We start from the raw sequence: 20,042 nt of genomic DNA, 5'->3' as shown, positions 1-20,042 counted from the left end.
CAGCCCACCAGGCTCCTCTGTCCATGGGACTTACCAGGAAACAATACTGGAGTGGGTTGCCATGCCCTTCTCTGGGGTATCTTTCTGACCCAAGGATTGAACCTGGGTGTCCTGCAGAGTAGGCAGATTCTTTACCATCTGAGCCACCAGGGAAGCCCAAAAAGTATATTACTGTGCAGCACTACATAGTTTTTTGTGTTAGTTGAGTGCCTAGGCTAATTTTGTTGGACTCAACAAACAGATTGGACTTATGAATGTGCTCTCGGAACAGAACATGTTTGTATGTAGGGGATTTACTGTACGTAATTATAGGTAATGACAAGCACCATGAAGAAAGCCAGCAAGGCCTTCTGATGGCAACTAACGTGGTGGAGGAAGCATCTTTAATAGGGTGGTGAAAGAAGTTCTCACAGAGAGACTGGTCTTTAAACCAAGACCTAAAGGGCAAGACTCAGGCCATATGAAGAGCCAGGAGAAGAATGTTCTAAGGAGAGAAAAAGAACAAGAAGGGGGGAAAGCTTGCTCTTTTCCAGAAACAGTCAAATGTGTATGGGGGAGTAGAGCTTGGAGAGCAGAGGAGAGAGTACAGGAGATAAGAGGGGCGGGGAAGGTCAGGGCCAGATGCCACTAGCTTTTACAAGCGAAGGTGAGACAGTCGAACGTTACTCTGGTACAGCAGGAGATCTGCAGAGTCCCAAACAGAGGAGAGACACACTGCATCTTAATTTCTTGGAAGATGGTTCGAGCTGCTGTGAACCATGATGCCAGGTGAGCAAGCATGGGAGGAGGGAGCACACCTAAGAACCAGGGAAGGGGTCAGAGGATGGTGGTGCTCAGGGGACGATTCTGCTGAGAACAGAAAGAAGTGCATGCTTTTGTGATCGGTTTAGGAGTACAACTGAGAGCACTTTTCAATGGATTAGATTTAACTGGAAGGAAGAATCAGACATCTTACCTAGGTTTGTCATTTAGGAAACTATCTGGCCCTGCTGGAATTTAGAGCAATTCTGAAGAACTAGAAAGATTCTCAAATGAAGAGTAACAAACTCTGTTTAGTCCAGGTAATCTGAAGTCTGAGCAAGTTGATAGACCTCTTTCAGCCTTGGTTTTTCTTATATATATATATATTTTTTTTTTTTTAAAGGGGGGATAATAATATGTACATTGTCCAGTGATCATAAGAATTTAAAGAGTACTGGAACATCTTGGCCCTAGATTAACATTAGTTTCATTCTTCCTAAAAATAACATCTCATTTGAGATCAGATACAGTCCTCTGAAGAGGACTTTTTTCACTTAGTCTACTTTAAAGCACAAAACTTTTAAATATTCTAAATAAATATTTTCTAATACAAATTAGTCAGGTATATCACTAGGTTATCATTAGGAAAAACCATAAAGCCTTTTAGAAGCTCTATTTTCCTTTCATTTCCTTGGAGTTGTTTCTGACTCTCAAAGTTAATCTGTTTGGTCTTATTGTGATTTACTCTAGAGAGTCTTAAAATTCTTAAACTTACTGCCTTGTAAGTATGTCAACTTGATTAAACAAACTGAGAGGCAACTGTGGATTTCTCAACCACCCATGATGCTAAGTTTCAATACTGGGTCCTCCAAACAATATTTACAAAGCTGCTCAGTTAACAGAAAAATAAGGTCCCATGTGTGAATTCCTGCCACTTGCGAGGCAGAGTGGAGCTCAAGAGAGTAGGTATTACAGCTCAATCCACTTAGCACATTGGGAAATTCAGCCTCTTTTCCACACCAAACTCTGGAAGGACCAGAAGCAGTTCTGGGACTTCAGCTGAGTCTCTAAGACAATGGAGTAGAGTCCTGTTTCTCTTCCTGCCCCAAATGCTTTCAGCATGGGGACCCAGAGATTGACTACTTAAAACAGAATAATCACTTTTACGCTATCATCTAAGATTGTTTCCCCTAAAGCATATAAATATGTATGTGGAACATGCATAAACTTCTCTACAAAGTCTCTGCCCTGTGATTGGGTTGGCTCGCTTGCTGGAAGAGCCAAATTTATATAAAAAGAGAGGGTAATCACTGTAATTTCTGCCCTAACACATTCATTGGAGAATTGCACTTATACCTCAGGGAGAAAAAATTATTTTTCTCTCAAGACAAGTAATTTGGAGGCTATCATAAAGGTTTGTTTCAGCTTTATTTGAATATCAATCTCTTATTCAATTTTCCTAAATAAAGGCAGAGAGTGTACACATAACATCTCGGGAAGTATATACCGCGATATAGGGGTGTACCCGGAAAAGACTTTGTCTACGTATTTGCTATTCTGCTGCGCATTCCTATGAAAAAGAGGAACAATACTCAACTGCTGATAACCAAAGAACCTGCTATTCTAAGAGAAGGTGGTGATATGTTTCTAAGGCTAAATATCTTCTCTCACAGTGGCTGTCATTTAAATTCCTGCCTAGCAAAGGGATTTTTTATGGAAGGTTAATGCCTTCTATAACATTTATCCTGGATGGCGGAGCTTTTCGCATAATTTTCTGGGCTTTATTCCTACAGTGTTATGGAACCTTATCTTCCCTGTAATGGTCTGCCAGTAAAGAGCCAGTGCATATAAAGGCAGTCATTATTTCTCAGTTCAAGCCCTGATTTACTGAAATTCCAAATCTCTAGGAAAAGGAGGTTTAGGGTTAAGCCATGAAGCCAGGAGGGCAGGCTGAAAGCAAGATGCTGTGGCCCTTCCTGGGACTGGGTTGTAGGAGGTTACTCAGGACACCCTGCTCTGGCCAGTGGAGGCCACCTGAGGCTACAAAAAGAGCATAAGTAAGGCCAGTGGACTAAGTCAAGGGCACAATCATTGCTTTTTTGGAAGGGATCTTTGGCTGGAGGAAGCCTCTTCCAATACTCCCCATTTGCATTTGAACTTCTTTCCCTTTCCATTATTTTCCTAATTCCCTTTCACTATTTTTTTAAATATAAGGTTATTTATTTTAATTGGAGGCTAATTACAATATTGTATTGGTTTTGCCATACATCAACATGAATCCACCACGGGTGTACACCCGTTCCCCATCCTGAACCCCCCTCCCATCTCCTTCCCCATACCATCCCTCTGGGTCATCCCAGTGCACCAGCCCCAAGCATCCTGTATCATGCATCAAACCTGGACTGGCGATTCGTTTCATATATGGTATTATACATGTTTCAATGCCATTCTCCCAAATCATCCCACCCTCTCCCTCTCCCACAAAGTCCACAAGGCTATTTTGACATTTTCTAGAGAACCAGGCACTCAACAAAACATTTCCTTCCCTGGAACCTATCCATCTTCCTTCTCTGTAACATTGATAATGACCATAGCAGACTGTATTTTCCAAAAACAGCCACGACAATGTTTGTGAGTCCACTCACCCTGCTCAAACCTTACCATGTCCCATAAGCAGGCAGAATCTGTTTCACCTCGCCTTGGGACAGGACTCTGTGACCACCATGTTGAATAAAATGCATAAAGTGCATGGTGTGGATTTTCTGGGGTGAGACCACGTGTCTCTTCTAGCCTTTTGAACCCAGTCGCCATGCTATGAGGGAGGAAGCCAGAACCAGTCCACACAGGGAGACAATGTGGAAAGGCCACCCGGAGAGGTTTGAGCTACCTAACTGACCAGCAAGTCCATGAGTAAACAAGTTTCTTTGGCTGTTTTCTGCCCTTAGCCTTCAAGTCCTCCAACTGAGGCCTCGCATGCCTGCCATTCGGGGGTGATTTGTTTTACAGCAGTAGTAACTGGAACAGTGATGCCCTATAACCATATCTTTGTAAGTAATGACAAATGTTTCTTGCAAAGATCTCTCATTCTCTAGCAAAGTCTCCAGCTACATGCCAGCTGATCCTCAGAGCCAATCTTAGCCACCCAGTATTGAAGGGTGGCTTTGAGACAAGGGAAAGCATCAGGTCACTGAAGACCCAAGTCTGGGTTCTTTTTGTGACCTTAACTAAGTTCCTTAACCTCTCTGTTTCATCTATGAAACAGGGATAATAATGTCTACCTCGGGAAACGAGGCATGTGAAGCTCTCACACATAGTAGGACCTGTTATCACTAATTGAAAATTCTTTCTAGGAAGTGTCTACATTTTAGCTGGGCCATTGCCTAAGGCTCAGACACTGCTGGTCACTGCAAGGAGATATCCATTCCCCATCGTAGCCTGTGCACTTGGATTACAGATTCCCACACCTTCTCTTATTCCACAAATCCACAGAGGAGCAGAGGAACCTCATGGGAGGAATAAAAATAAAACGCTGACTTTCTTGCTCCTTTCTTATTAATGTTCAAGGATTAAAAACATTTCTTCTCTGATCATTTAGGGTGGTAGCAAAGTGGGAAAACACAAGAGACTCCTAAAAAGGGAATTCACTGTAAGGGAAACAGAGTCCAGATTGCTAAACCGGACACAATACTATGTCAAAAAGAATAATTCTAGGTACAGTAGATAGTATATTGACTCCCCACAGATGCATCCAAGCTTAAATCAGAAGTAGGTTTTCAGGAAAAATAGTTGCATGTGGGTATCAAGACCTGTACTACTGGAGAGGTGGACCACTCGGAGTCCGGGTAGTTTCGTTTCAGAATGGTGCTGTTCCATTTAGTGGCCACTAGCCACCTGCAGTTACTGAGCAATGAAAAGGCGGCTAGTCCAACTTCAGATGTGCCATAAGCATCAGTTCAGTTCAGTTCAGTCGCTCAGTCGTGTCCGACGCTTCGCGACCCCATGAATCGCAGCACGCCAGGCCTCCCTGTCCATCACTAACTCCTGGAGTTCACTCAGACTCACGTCCATCAAGTCAGTGATGCCATCCAGCCATCTCATCCTCTGTCGTCCCCTTCTCCTCCTGCCCCCAATCCCTCCCAGCATCAGAGTCTTTTCCAATGAGTCAACTTTTCGCATGAGGTGGCCAAAGTACTGGAGTTTCAGCTTTAGCATCATTCCTTCCAAAGAAATCCCAGGGCTAATCTCCTTCAGAATGGACTGGTTGGATCTCCTTGCAGTCCAAGGGACTCTCAGGAGTCTTCTCCAACACCACAGTTCAAAAGCGTCAATTCTTCGGCACTCAGCTTTCTTCACAGTCCAACTTTCACATCCATACATGACCACTGGAAAAACCATAGCCTTGACTAGATGGACCTTTGTTGGCAAAGTAATGTCTCTGCTTTTCAATATGCTATCTAGGTTGGTCATAACCTTTTTTCCATACGATTTATTAATACACCAGTTTTGAGATATATGATTTTAAAATAATGTAATTATGTCATTAATAATTGTATATGTTTTATATGCTAAATAATAGATACACTGCATTAAATAACATATTGTTGAAATTAACTTCATCTATTTCTTTACACATTTTAATATGGCTGCTAGAAAATGTAAAATTATACCTGTGACTGACATTATATATTCTCTCACACTAAAACATCACTATGGAAAAGACTATCAGAAAACCAGGTTAGCTTGGTCCAAAAGGATACATGAACCCCAATATTCATTGCAGCACTGTTTACAATAGCCAATACATGGAAGCAACCCAAACATTCATCAACAGATGAATGGATAAAGAAGATACGGTATATACATACAGTGGAATATTACTCACCCATTAAAAAGAATGAAATAATGCCATTTGCAGCAACATGGATGGACCTAGAGATTGTCATGTTGAGTGAAGTGAGTAAGACAAATATTGTATGATATTGCTTATATGCAAAGTCTAAAACATGATACAAATAAATGTATTTATAAAACAGAAATAGCCTCACAGACTTAGAGAACAAATTTATCATTACCAGGAGAAAAAGGTGTGGGGGGCAGGCAGGGAACAGTTATGGAATTTGGGATTGACATGTTTACACTGTATATTAAAATGGAAAACCAACAAAGACCTACTGCATAGCACAGGGAGCTCTGCTCAATATTACGTAACAACCTAAACGAATTTGAAACCTAACAACCTAAATAAATTTGAAAAGGAATAGAGTGGCTCAGATGGTAATCTGCCCCCAGTGTGGGAGACCCAGCTTCGATTCCTGGGTCAGGAAGGTATCCTGGAGAAGGGAATGGCTACCACTCCAATCTTCTTGTCTGGAGAATTCCATGGACAGAGGAGCCTGGCAGACAACAGTCCGTGGGGTTGCCAAGAGTCAGACGTGAATGAGCAACTAACATATATGTGTAACCAAGTCATTTTGCTGTATAATTCAAACTAACACAACGTCATCAATCACCTACCAGTGAAGTTGCTCAGTCGTGTCCGACTCTGTGACCCCACGGACTGTAGCCTTCCAGGCTCCTCTATCCATGGAATTTTCCAGGCAAGAGTACTGGAGTGGGTTGCCATTTCCTTCTCCAGGGGATCTTCCCAACCCAGGGATCGAACCCAGGTCTCCCACATTACAGGCAGACACTTTGCTGTCTGAGCCACCAGGCACTCCCATGTAACATAAGAAGTTTAAAAAAAAAAAAAAAAAAGAGCACCAGAAAATCAGGTTGGCTTGAGCAAATCTGTAGATATATATTTTCAATGGATAACAAGAAAGTCCTGGGGCTCCTGGGGCCCAGCGGGGGGGGCTCCATCAGATGCTCCTATGGAAAAGTGCCAAGGGTGGGTGGTGCCCGCTCTGGCCAACAGCTGCCCTCCCCCACTAGCTATGTGCCAGAGGCGTGCAGAGCTCAGATAGGGCCGCGTGGAGAGCCCCAGCTGAGGAACTGCATCTTGAGGAACGCGTCCTGGTCTCCGTTCTCCCTTTCCAGGTGAGCATCAAGGGGACAAAGTGAGAATGAAGGGGAACCAATGATTCATGAACTGGGGATTCTCAACAACACTGGGAAAAAGGAACCCTCAGTAAAGGCAAGAATTCTAGCTAGTAGACTGAGCCGAGATTCAAATCATGGCAATGTGACTGTAAAAAGTCACAAAGCCTTATTTATAGTCCTAGATTATCAATGCCTCCTCATTTTGGTTACATGTATGGTTCCCTTCTACTTATCCATTCATCTCACATAGGAAGAAGAATAGCTCCTGCTGAATGGTTCTGCTAGACATTTGGTATGTATGTTGAATCATCACCAAACCCCTAGAATGTAGGCATTATTACCCACATTTTACAGATAACAAAGTGGATGAGGCTTAGAGATGTTAAGTCTTGCTCAAATTCTAGTAAATGCCAGAATTCAAACTCAGATCTGTCTCATTCTAAGTCTCACAGTCTTCAGGTTTTGGAATTAAAGAATTCTAACCAACAAAAGAAACGTATTATAGTTACTTTGCATTAAATATATATTTAAACTTTTATATGTACATTCCTTTGCAAAGATGATGCTAAAATCAGTCAGTTCAGTTCAGTCACTCAGTTGTGTCCAACTCAGTTGGGTCACTCTTTGTGACCCCATGGACTAAAACACACCAGGCTTCCCTGTCCATCACCAACTCCTGGAGCCTACTCAAAATCATGTCCATCGAGTTGGTGATGCTATCCAACCATTTCATCCTCTGTCATCCCCTTCTCCTCCTGCCTTCAATCTCTCCAAGCATCAGGGTCTTTTCCAAAGAGTCAGTTCTTCACAGCAGGTGGCCAAAGTATTGGAGCTTCAGCTTCAGCATCAGGCCTTCCGATGAATATTCAGGACTGATTCCCTTTAGGATTGACTGTTTGGATCTCCTTGCTGTCCAAGCGACTCTCAAGAGTCTTCTCCAACACCACAATTCAAAAGCATCAATTCTTCGGTGCTCAGCTTTCCTTATGGTCCAACTCTCACATCCATAGATGATGCCATAGATAGAAAGTTGTGAACAGGTTTCTACTTTAAATACTGCAGTCTTTTACCCTCAGTTTCCTCATCTATAATGATGACATCTGCATTCCAGGACAACTTGAGGGTGATGCCTTCACTTGGTTCTGAGGCTATCAATCTTGTTTCCTCACTAGAGTCTATAAACCTTGGATACAGGGTCTTATCAAGCTAAAACAGTCTTTTAGTTTTTCAAAAGTCACGTAGCAGACATAGTTCTGTCTTACATAGTTTAATCTTTATTATGAAGGCAGTAGAGATCATTTTTAAACTGGGCATGAGATAATCAGATTTGCATTTCAGAAGGATCCCTGTGGGGTACTCTCACACACACTGGTGGGAGTGTAAATTGATACAATCCTTTTGGAAAGCAATTTGGCAAAGTGTACTAAGAGCTCTAAAATGTTTGACACAGTAATACCACTTTTGTGACTACTCCAAGGAAATAATCCCAAAACCAGAAAAAGCTTTATGCACAAAGCATCTATTGTAACATTATTCATAATGGCAAAAAAATGGCAATGACCTCGCTCCTCAACAATAGGGGAATGGTCACACAAGGTTCAGCAATGCACTGGGTGGTACATTACTCAGTCATCTAAATACATTCATAACAATCTACCAATAACATCCAAAATGATGATTTACCAATATTAGTATTAGCAACACATTTGTGGTAGATTCTAAAATTGGCTGCAAATTCTTCTCTTGCCTATAGCCATACCCGTACTAAAAAAGGCCACAAATTCTTCTGTTTATATTCACATCCTTACAAAATGATGCTGCAGATTCTTCATCAAGAAGTGGAGTCTATTTCTCCACCCCTGGAGTGTAAATTGACTCTGTGGCCTGCTTTGGCCAATAGCAGTATTAGTGAGCTACAACCAGAAGTTTGAAAAACACTTATGCATTGGCACTTGCCTCTTGCTGTGGTTGGAAGCCTTCTATCACCATGTGAAGAAGCCTAAGGATAACCTGCTGAATGACAAGAGATACGGGGACCCAATTCCTCTTGTGGCCCCTCATGTCAGCCAGTCAATCCCAGAAGCAAAGCCATCTAGCTAAGTGGCAGCAAAACATAGATGCAAGACTGAGGCCAGCCATGACTAGCCGAAGAGTCACACAGCTGAGTCCAGCCAAAATCACTTTTCTAGAGAATTCTGAACAAAATCAATAGTTACTATTTTAAGCTACCAAAGTTTGAGGCTATTTGTTGCACATCAGAAGTTCATGGATACAATGCTAATAATTTTTAAAGCTAGGTGTTGGGTACATGGGATGGGTAGTAGGTTCATTGCAATATTGCCTCTGTTTGGTATATGTTTCATACTTTCCATAATAAAAGAAATTGAATACATATATGCATTTGGGCTAAAGGAAAAATAAATGTTAAGTAAGGTGTTTAAATATAAAAATACATATACATATACATTTTGATCATGACTCTATAAAAAAAATTTTCCACAGAAAAATACTACGAAAAAAAATACCATTGGTTCCCTTTAGGTGCTGAGACTATAAACTTTTTAATTTGTATGTTTTTTCCAAATTATCTATAATAAGCTTGATTTATTCTGAAAATCTGTATTTATAATTTTATTCATTTATTTCACTTTCATCCCTCTGTCGATACATTTTCTTTTTCCCATAGAATGTGAAGAGGTGATTGGATAATAATCTAAAGACAGAAAGACAAAGGTAAAGAAAATTAAAGTAGTCTAAGGGGAAACTGACCCTCAATAAGAGTCCAAAATGGAAGCAACAGAGAAGGAAAGAGGAGATAGATGGGGGAGACAGAGAGGGAGGGGTTAGATATTGAAAGGGATATTGAATGTCCATAATGTTGGGCATTGTCTTATATTAGAAGGACATTTCGGAGAAGGCAATGGCACCCCACTCCAGTACTCTTGCCTGGAAAATCCCAGGGACAGGGGAGCCTGGTAGGCTGCAGTCTATGAGGTAGCTAAGAGTCGGACACGACCGAGCGACTTCACTTTGACTTTTCACTTTCATGCATTGGAGAAGGAAATGGCAACCCACTCCAGTATTCTTGCCATGGGGTCGCACAGAGTCGGATACAACTGAAGTGACTTAGCAGCAGCAGCAGCAGCAGGACATTTAATCTGGGACCATGTTTGAGCTTCAAGGAGACCCACAAACCCAACCTAAAAGTACACCCTAATTTGGATTTAAGTGTGTAAATGCATCTCTCAAGTAGAAAAATCCACAGATTTCATCTGATTCTCAAATAGTAAATATGCTCTCAAGCGCTTAAGACGCATGAAGCCTTGTCTCCCTGTAGACAGGGAAGAATTTGGTTTTGTCTTTCCAACCCTATTCAAATGTGACCACCCATGGACACCCTGAATAGGACACTGAAAGGATCAGAATACAGTCTGGGACTCTGGTCCCGAGAACATGATCTAAATGCAAGATGGCCCAGGAGGTGTCAAGCCTATTGAGCCACAACTCACCACATGAACTTTCCTAGTGTCCCTTAGAATCTGGTTCCAATGGGTTCCAATCTGTAGAAAGCCAAATCCTCATGAATATCAACTCAAGAGTGTCAGAGCCATGGGTCTAACTGGGAACTCTGACTTCCAGGAGGCACTTACAAAACCAGTTTTTCCAAATCTTGGGCTCCGGCAGAGCCCAGCACAGCCTGGTCCCTGCCCCACCTCCAACCTCTATTCTCTTCCTCTTCCTTGTTCTGCTTCATCCTGGCCTACTCTAAATCCACAGATATCTGTGCTTCTTCCCACCAGAGCAGCTTTGCATATGCCATTCCCTGGAGTCTGTTCCATTCTCCTTCAACTGGTGAACTTATCCTTCAGATCTTAAGCTTAATCACTACTTCCCACGCTGAAGGAATCCTCCTGATATGTGTTCTCAGAGCACTTAGTACAACTGAAATGCTATATTTATTTTTGTGCTTATTGGATTAATATCTACCTCCTCTACCAATAATAAAAATAAAGGTCAACATCATTAATGCACCAGGTACTATAGGAATCCCTTGACATGTATTCCTTTATTTCAGTAGTACCGTAATCCCATGAGGAGAACAAGGCACAGAAGAGAAACAATTGGACTAAGATTCTCTAGCAAGCAAGAGCTGGTATTGGGCTATAGTCCCAGGTGGCAGCAGCTGGAATGGTTCCATGTCTATTTTCACTGACTATATCCCATGCCCAGCACAAGGTCTAGAACTTAATAGGGACTCCAATAGTGCTGACTAGATTGACTTGTCTTGCCCAGCCTGAAGTTGCTTTTACACATGAAAGCCAGACTTGGGGACAACTTTACAAATCACTTTTACCAGCTCCCAAGAGAAGAAGAACAGGAGACCTGGAGGGGGAATGAGATTCTCGTAAGGTCACACAAAACCACAACCTGAAGCAGCATCTCCCAATTCAGCCTAGTGCTCTTTCCACTTCAATGAATGAAAACTTAAAAAATTAAGTATATAATGCTTAATAAATATTTTTAAACCAATAAAGAGACATGACACTCCCTTTGCCTCTCCTAACTTTGCTATGGGATCTGATGAAAGATGGGTGGGTAAGGAAAGAAAACCATTCTTCAGAAAGGCAGAGAAAAGCACAAGGATTACAAAAAATTGCTATTTATAAAAATTGCTCCTTAAAAGAGGATTTTTTTAAGTTTATGAGTGTTGACCATTTTTTAACTCAAAATAACCTTGATTTAGCAAGTCCGTGTCTTAAGCTTACAATTATTTCAACGAAGTCATCTGTCGTCAATTTCATTTTAGTGCAATTTCATTTGTTGTCCTGATACTGATTCACGCAGTACAGCACCATCATGGGGGTCCTGGGGGCATGCAGTGACACAGCCTGGCCATCAGAAAGACCTTCATCATGGCTGGAGAGGTATTTTGACTATCTCTTTAGTTTGAATAGGGGAGGTCTGGGGATTGTGAAAACAATAGTGGGTTTTGAACTGTTTCTAGAGCTTCAGCTATATTCTTACAAAAACTTGATTTGTAAGTCAAATACAGTTATTTTGGGGGCTTCCCTGGGGGCTCAGTGGTAAAGAACCTTCCTGCCAATGAAGGAGACACGGATTTGATCCCTAGGTCGGAAAAATACCCTGGAGAAGAAAGTGGTGACCCAGTCCAGTATTCTTCCCTGGGCAATCCCGTGGACAGAGGAGCCTAGCAGGCTGCAGTCCATGGAGTCGCAAAGAACTGGACATGACTTAGCGACTGAGCACGTACCCAGAGTTGTTTTTAATTCCTCAAATCATTGGGTTGCCATCTGAATTATATCCAGCCGCTGATCCAGCCATCCAACTACAGTATCTTTAACTCACTTTTATATTAAGGAGAAGATCTTCAACTAAGACAGAAATCAAATGATTCCCATGTTCTAGATTTAGAGCTGTATTTCTTTGGAATGTTTTAGTAAATCTTTCCACAATGGCTTCAGAATGTTTTTCTTTCCCTCCGTGTACATAGTTTCATTTTAGCTTAGGGAAAAGGCCTAAAAAAATTTTTTTTTCCTATCAGGTTCTGAACATTAGCTTCCAACTTGGCCAACTTCTGACCACAGAGATACTTACTTTAAAAATCATTTCAAACATCATATCAAGTTTCAGTTTGGACAAATAATAAAAATATCCCTGCTAGTACTGAATAACTCCCTAGACACCAGAATGTTCAAAAGAACTTCCCTTCCCAAGATTCAGAGCCACTCTCACAGATAACCAAAAGAAAGAGATAGTTCCTCTGTTGTTGTTCAGTCATTAAGTCCTGTCCAATTCTTTGTGACCCCATAAACTGCAACCTGCTAGGCTTCCCTGTCCTTCACTGTCTCCCGGAGTTTGCTCAAACTGATGTGTATTGAGTCACAGATGCCATCCAACCATCTCATTCTGTCACCCCCACCCCTCTTGCCCTCAATTCTTCCCAGCATCAGGGTCTTTTCTAATTAAGAGTTGGCTCTTCACTTCAAGAGGCCAAAATATTGGAGCTTCAGCATCAGTCCTTCCAATGAATATTCAGGAGTGATGTCCTTTAGGATTGACTGGTTTGATCTTCTCACTGTCCAAGGGACTCTCATGAGTTCCCCCTGAGAGCCTGGCTATAGTCAGTAGGACCCCAGCTGCAAATAGGGTGCAATCCACATTTCTGTCCAGCCATATTTTGGAGGCCCCCAACTTGATGGCTGTCAGCCACATTCTTAGAACACAGCATGAGACAAGCTTCCATCTCTGGGACAGAAAAAATCAGTACCTCCTCTGTCCATAGGATTCTCCAAAAATACAGGAGTGGGTTGCCATTCCCTTCTCCAGGGGATCTTCCTGATTCAGGGATTGAACCTGCATCTCCTGCACTGCAGGCAGATTCTTTACCATCTGAGCCACCAGGGAAGCCCTTAGAAAGGAAGGAACAATTTGAAATTTTATCTTAGTCTCTGGAACAGGCACCACAGATAGGGATCAAGGAAAGCCAACTTTGGGAAGAATTCTTACCCTTTGCGGGCTTCTGCTAGTTTTCCCAGGGTGCTGTCTAGAGGCTCCAGAACATGTTGGTGTCTCAGTGGGTCTTATCCTGGTCCCCAGAAACTGTAAAGAAGGAAAAATAATTTTCCCTCCACCCTTTAAAGTGGCCAAGACTCCTTTTTTCTCTAGGGCACCTTTTAATGGATGAGCTTATCTGGGTTAAAAGTTCTCCACCATGCCAACGGTAGTTCAAGACGATCTTTGGAAAGGTTAACCTACTTGTTCAGCCTTAAAGTTTATTCACCTGAGGCCTCACAATGGCCCCAGTCCAGCTTAAGTCAGACCCAGTTCAAGCCCAGACTCAGACCAATTTCTAAGTAGGATCCAATTTATTACTGTCCAGGTTCCAGACCCAGTCTGGAAAAAAGAAATGCTCAAATCAAGTCTGAAAGCTGTGGAGCTGGGATCCAGGACTCAGGAGGGGCTCACCCACCACGTCCAGAGACCGCAAGAAGGCAGCCACTGAGGGGGCTATAACAGTCCCCACTGATGGCTGCTTCCTGCTCCTGGAGACTCTGAGGGGCCTCCTGCAGCTCTTTTTCTGACACCAGAGCTGTTAAAAGATGAACTACACTGTCGTAAAAATTTTAAGAGTTTGTTTCAGTAAAAGATGCTTGTTAGTTGGAACAAAAGCTACGACGAACCAAGACAGCATTTTATAAAGCAGAAACATCACTTTGCCAACAATGGTCTGTATAGCCAAAGTTATGGTTTTCCAGTAGTCATGAACGGATGTAAGAGCTGGACCATAAAGAAGGCTGAGCGCCAAAGAATTGATGCTTTTGAACTGTGGTGCTGGTGAAGACTCTTGAGCATCTCTTGGACAGCAAGGAGATCAAACCAGTCAATCATAAAGGAAATCAACCTGAATATTCATTGGAAGGACTGATGTTGAAACTGAAGCTCCAGTATTTTGGCCATCTGATGCAAAGAGCTGACTCACTGGAAAAGAACTTATTGCTGGGAAAGATTGAGGGCAGGAGGAGAAGGGGGTGACAGGGGATGAGATGGTTGAATGGCATCACCAACTCTATAGATGAGTTTGAGCAAACTCCAAGAGATACTGAAGGACAGTCCATGGGGTCACAAAGAGTCATACACAACTGAGTGACTGAACAACAAAAACAACAAAAATCCATTCCAATCAGGCAGCACCAAACCCCACCAATAGGAGCTAGGGAGAGACTTTTATAGAGAAGACACACGAGTAAAGGAAGGAAATTACTGATTGGCGGGAGCTTAGGACTGGTGGGGCCTCTGTGATAGGTTGGCCTCTGTGATTGGCTGTCTTCAGTGTTTTGATCTCGTGGCTTCTAGGCTTTGGGGTACCAGAACCCCCAGCCACTGCCCCTCCCAACTGTGCAGTGGCCACCATGGCGACTGCCAGAGCATATGGGCAGAACCTCCCTCACCTTCACAGGAAGGGGTGCGCCGGCCCTGTGGTGGGGCCCAGCACCACTCTTTGTTTAGGGCTTCCCTGGTGGCTCTAATGGTAAAGAATCCTCCTGTAATTCGGGAGACCTGGGTTCGATCCCTGGGTTGGGAAGATCCCATGGAGGAGGGCATGGCAACCCACTCCAGCATTCTTGCCTGGAGAATCCCCATGGAGAGAGGAGCCTGGAGGGCTGCAATCCATTGGGTCACAAAGAGTTGGACACGACTGAGCAACTAAGCACAGGCATTTACAGCCTTAGATTTTGGTTTGCTGATGTGGGCACCATGGCATCCAAGCCAACTCAGTCTAATGTTCTCCTTGTTTAATTAATTTAACACTGTTAAGACAACACTGAGCTCTATAGATATGGATATGAAAGCCTAAAGAGGGAGAGGTATGTGCCCAAGGTCACACAGTGAACGGGAGATGGCCTGATTCTGAGTCAGGACTCACTCCATGAGAAAGACAACTCCAGAGTGTCAACAACATGATTACCTTTCATAAGTTGGGAGGCTAGTGCAGAGGGTCTCATCAGGGATGTGCCAGTGAGCTGTGGAGATTCCAGCTCAGAGGCCAAGTTAGATATCAGAGCAGCTGTCTCTGCCAGGGCCTGGGAGGACCACCACAAAAACCCTGCAAGAAGGCTCCGTCCCTTACTCTGACCCTGGTTTTCCCACTGGCCATGGCATGGAAGCTCAACCCTGGCTTGTTGTAATACTCTGGATTTTTTAAATGCCTTCTCCCTGAAAGGGCTGTGGAAAAAGTTCACCATGTGCTCTTTGGAAAGCCTCCCTCCTCACCCAGAATAGATGCCTTCATGGGTCCCTGTTGCCAACAGAGCCCACGGTCTCCTAATAGAACTAGGCAACAGTGATAAGGTCTCTTCAAAATGTTCCAAACGGAAATGACATATGTTTTGAGAAGAGCACTGGTAAGCAGGAAGGGGTCCAGAGGAACTTGCCAAACTGAGATGCAATGTCAGTTGACATGGAACAGAAAAAAAAGGAAAACTGGGAGGCAGGCTGAGGGACAGGAAGGCTGCCTCAAATGTTTGAAGGGCTAGTGTGTACAAGACTGGCAAGGTGTTCTCAACTACAAATTGGCACTTGCCATGGGTGCTTGCCAGCTAACCTCTACTAGGGTTAAATCATGTGCTGCTGCAGCTGCTGACCTTCAACACCGCCTGAAAGGAGTTCAGGGTGGAGAGCAGAAATGAGGCACTCTGTGCTTGGTTGGGGGGGGGGGGGGGTGGGTACCGGCAGGACAGATCTTCAGATAGTTAGGTATTATCAGGAGCGATTTTATGAGCTCAATTCTTGTATTAACATCTCCTCATATCTAGAAAAGCACTAAAATCCTTCATGGTGACAATGGTTTCTAACAACCAGGAGAAAGCTTCACAAGACTAGCACAAACCTTCTGGGGAAATATATGCTTGGTTGCATGTACACTCCCTTCATCAAAATCACATATACGCTGTTCTTCCCCCCTACCTCTTTGGAGCAGTTTCTCAGAGCTATCTGAGGTGCTATCTCCCAGGCTACAGTCCTCACTTTGCCCCAAATAAAATTTAACTCGCAACTCTCACATTACGCTTTTTGTTTAAGTTGACAGTGTATTCCAAGTGTCTCCAAGAAACAAAAAATAACAATTGAGGCTGCCCATGATGGGACAGCCCACGGGACAGCCCGGGCAGGGGGTGTGTGCAGGGAATAAGAACGCACACTCTAAATTCCTTTCTCTGCAACACACGAAGCCTCTTCCCCCATCTGTAAAGTGATGGTGCAATCAGTGCTCATAAGGTTGTTGCAAACATTAAATAAGACCATGATTTTTCAAGGCTTATCACAGGCCTGACCCATAGTAGGTCCTCCATTTGTGTCACTGTTGTCATCGCTGTTTAGAGGAAGTGAGTTCTTTGTCCTCAGAGGTATTCAAGCAGCACCTGATCAATGCACTGCAAAGCTGTGTTGGGAAAGAGACTCCTGCATTAGACAAAAGGGAAGATTAGGTGACCTTAAGTTTCCATCTATTCTTGGCTTTCAAATTCTTTGTCTCATTGAAACTGAGGTTAACATGAAGTCCTCTATTGGATTACCCTCGAGGGCTCCAGCTTTGGGGTTTTGTTTTCCCACCTTTGTACTTGCAAAGCCTTGCCATGGAGCAGATTCTGAGAGCATAAGCCAGGAAGGAAAGCTTCTTTTGCTTGGAGGGTGCATTCCTGGAATTCCCAAGATTCCAGTCCCTTCTCCTCCTCACTTTGTCAACATTAGGTTCTTGTGGGAAGGACAAAAACGGTCACTCTCCAAACCACAGTTGGTCCCAGGCTCTGATCTGAATAACTCAACTCATCCTCCACAAGAGCCCCAAGCCCATCTGACAAGAACCGGGCTGATTTAGGCTAACAAGAAGTTATTGTTTGGGTAGGAGAGTGACAACCTCACTTCTTGGTGAGCAAAACCAGGTCGGAAAACATAAATCCAAGGGACTCCTTGCAGCTGAACTGGAGGCAGCCTTCCCCAGATTCCCTTCTTAGCAAGACCAAGCCCTAGAGGACGAGGAGGAGGAGGCATTTATTGGGGATTGCTACAAATTCAGCTTTACTGCCACTGCCTTTAAAACCACAATATAAAGTAACTCCCACAACACACTGAAGATAAGCTCTTTAAAGAAAATATAAAAAGCATTAGCTTGGCAATTCACCCAAACCTCATCATGCACCATAGACATTTTTGAAGTTTAACAAAGAAAAGCGCATCATTAAAGAATACTGCTCTATCACCATTCTTATGCAAATCCTTCCAGATAGTTGGGTGGAAAATTCCATCTAACACGCAGCAAGAAATAAATGTTGCAGGGTGGAGATTTCAGCTATACTGAGTGCATCTATCACTTGTATAATCCAAACTACTGTATGTGCGCTGACTACAGAATTAGTATTGATCCATTCACCATGTAAACATCAAGTACTTTCTATTATTACTTGAAATAGCATGCTATCACAATTTCTATTTCCTCCTTCTATCTTAAATAGAAGTATTGCACATTAGCCCTTTCCTTCATGTACTTTTTTGCACAGCTATCTAACTACAGTGTTCGGTGTGGTGCTGAGTTTCCTGCAGACATCTGCAGTATTAGCTTTAAAGCACTTTATTTTCAAGTCATCTCTGATGGGAGACAATACAACTTTCATTTACCCAGAAACCTGTTACCAGAGCCTTTCTTAGAGAGAAACAGGCACAGGGCACATTCCCTCCCTCTCCTTCTCTCTCTCATCATCAACATTCTTTGATGCTCATCCCCCGACCCCCCTCCCTCACCCCACTGCTGAGACCAGGAGCACCAGGATGCACTTCCAGCTTCACTCCCCCAAGTGGACAGGACCTCCCAGGCCTCTTCCTCTGAGGTCATGAAATATACATTTACCAAGCTGAGAATGCTATTTCATTTCAGGTCACCTTGTTATGGAAGCTCAAGACTTGACTCTGCCGCAATGTTCAAATGTCTGGATGCACAAACAAAAAGTATTCTGGAGAATCAGTTCTGATGTTCGAGAGCATCGAAAAACATCTCAAGGGGTGAGCCTTCTCCTTCCTTTCCTGCATTCCCCAGTATAACAGCTGGAGGAAATTTGGACTGGATTCCAGACCCTGGAGGGGCAATTTTAGCTCAAATTGCTTGGAGCTACCTACAGCATAATTATTGTTCTCCGCTGCCTGTGGCAATCCCCGGGCACCATGGGCATCCAGACCCAGTGCACAGCGCTTCTCGTGATCCCACACGCTCTGAACGGCACAAGCTGTGTGTGACTTAACTAGATTTCCAGTGTCTTCTGAGCCCAGCAGCCGCTCCAGTCAGAACATGTTAAATCTCATTTCTGTCGATGGGAATCTACACGTTGCAACTGTAACCTGCCACAGAGCCCAAAGTACCCCTTGAGGATGACCCCCGTTGCACAACCCTACTGTTCTCTTTAACCAACATGTGGAACCTGCACATTTTCATTGGGAAAAAAAACAACAACAAAAGCTGGGGCTTTGTTTCATGGAGAGAAAATACCCGGAACCAGCTGAGCACTATTTAGCTGCCATGCTCATGTCCCAGCTCCTTTCAACCCATTGAAAAAATAATAATTAACCAATTCATTGAAATTCTTCTTAATAAATGGTAGCTTTGTTACCAAACTAGACTGATGCAAACTCAGAGAAAATTCTGCAATTGGATAGTGTGTGTTCAATAAATATTCAAAGAAGAGAGAGTGAGGACATCGTAAAGGTGCCGTACACGTAATCCGCAGCCTCCAATAAATTTCCAACTTTCTTTTTTTTTTTAACTTTATTTCTTGACACCAAGTATTCAGTCTCTTGAATGCTCAGTTGTGTTCACAGCAAGAAAGTGTGACTCACTTCCCCGACCAAGTGTCCCTTCCAGAAGTGGAGCCAGATTTAAGACACGTACATGCACTCTTTCTTACGTATCTGATCATTTGAAGTGAACTGGAAAACCTCATAGTAGTGGGTCAGATTGCTCCAACAATAACTGTGCTAATGTTTGGGGGAAATAAAATTAACTGATTACAATAAAAGCAGCTCACAGCAACCACTGTCAGTCGCCTCTTCATCTCTCCCTCCTTCTGAACGATGACCTTTCCTGGTTTTGAGCTTATCGCCACTCAAGGGAAGGGGACCCTTTCCCCAGATGAGGTTCAGTCCACCAACCACCACAGGTGAACAGGCGGTAAACGACTGAACCACTCTCATCCTCTTGGCAGTGACTGGTCCAGGAGACCAATACAATTCCTGTGTGGGTCACATTTCTCTGATCTTTTCCTGTAGCAGTTATCAACCTGTATTTAGGTAGATTTCCTCCTTTTTCTTTTTGGCCAAGATTTCCAGGTAATCCCACTCTGGGGACCACAGGTGAATCCTGACCTCAAGATGAGGCGGAATCTTCCACTGGCCTTGCTGACCTTTTCTCCTGTGCTGTTATGGTGCTTCATCACTGATTTCCACGTTTTCCTGCAAACAGAAGTACTTTTGTTTGTTGAAACTTTTAGGATTTCATGGCCTTGTGTTACTTGAAAAGCTCTATTACCTACAGCGTGGCATGGCCCCTCAGCATTGCTGTAGACATTCATTTCTAAAGCTGCTCCAGGAAGTCCTAGGGATTCAGCGGTATCCACCATTGACAAGGTGGGGTTATACCATAAACGATATTAAGAGACCAAAGACAAGGATTTCCCTGCTGGTCCAGGGTTAAAAATCTGTCT

The 20,042-nt window shown here is 43.3% G+C and overlaps 1 long non-coding RNA gene across 1 annotated transcript; it reads left to right on the top strand.

Moving 5' to 3' along the window:
- The first annotated feature begins 347 nt into the window (after window positions 1-347).
- LOC133253121 (uncharacterized) lies at window positions 348-19,372 on the top strand. Its single transcript, XR_009738196.1, has 2 exons — window positions 348-768; window positions 18,227-19,372. It is a non-coding gene; the product is annotated as an uncharacterized LOC133253121 (long non-coding RNA).
- Window positions 19,373-20,042: the final 670 nt, after the last annotated feature.

This window comes from Bos javanicus, chromosome 8, assembly GCF_032452875.1.
Source record: "Bos javanicus breed banteng chromosome 8, ARS-OSU_banteng_1.0, whole genome shotgun sequence".
Classification (NCBI taxonomy): domain Eukaryota; kingdom Metazoa; phylum Chordata; class Mammalia; order Artiodactyla; family Bovidae; genus Bos; species Bos javanicus.
The sequence above is the reverse complement of the archived record's forward strand: the minus strand, read 5'-3'. Positions and strand labels throughout refer to the sequence as shown.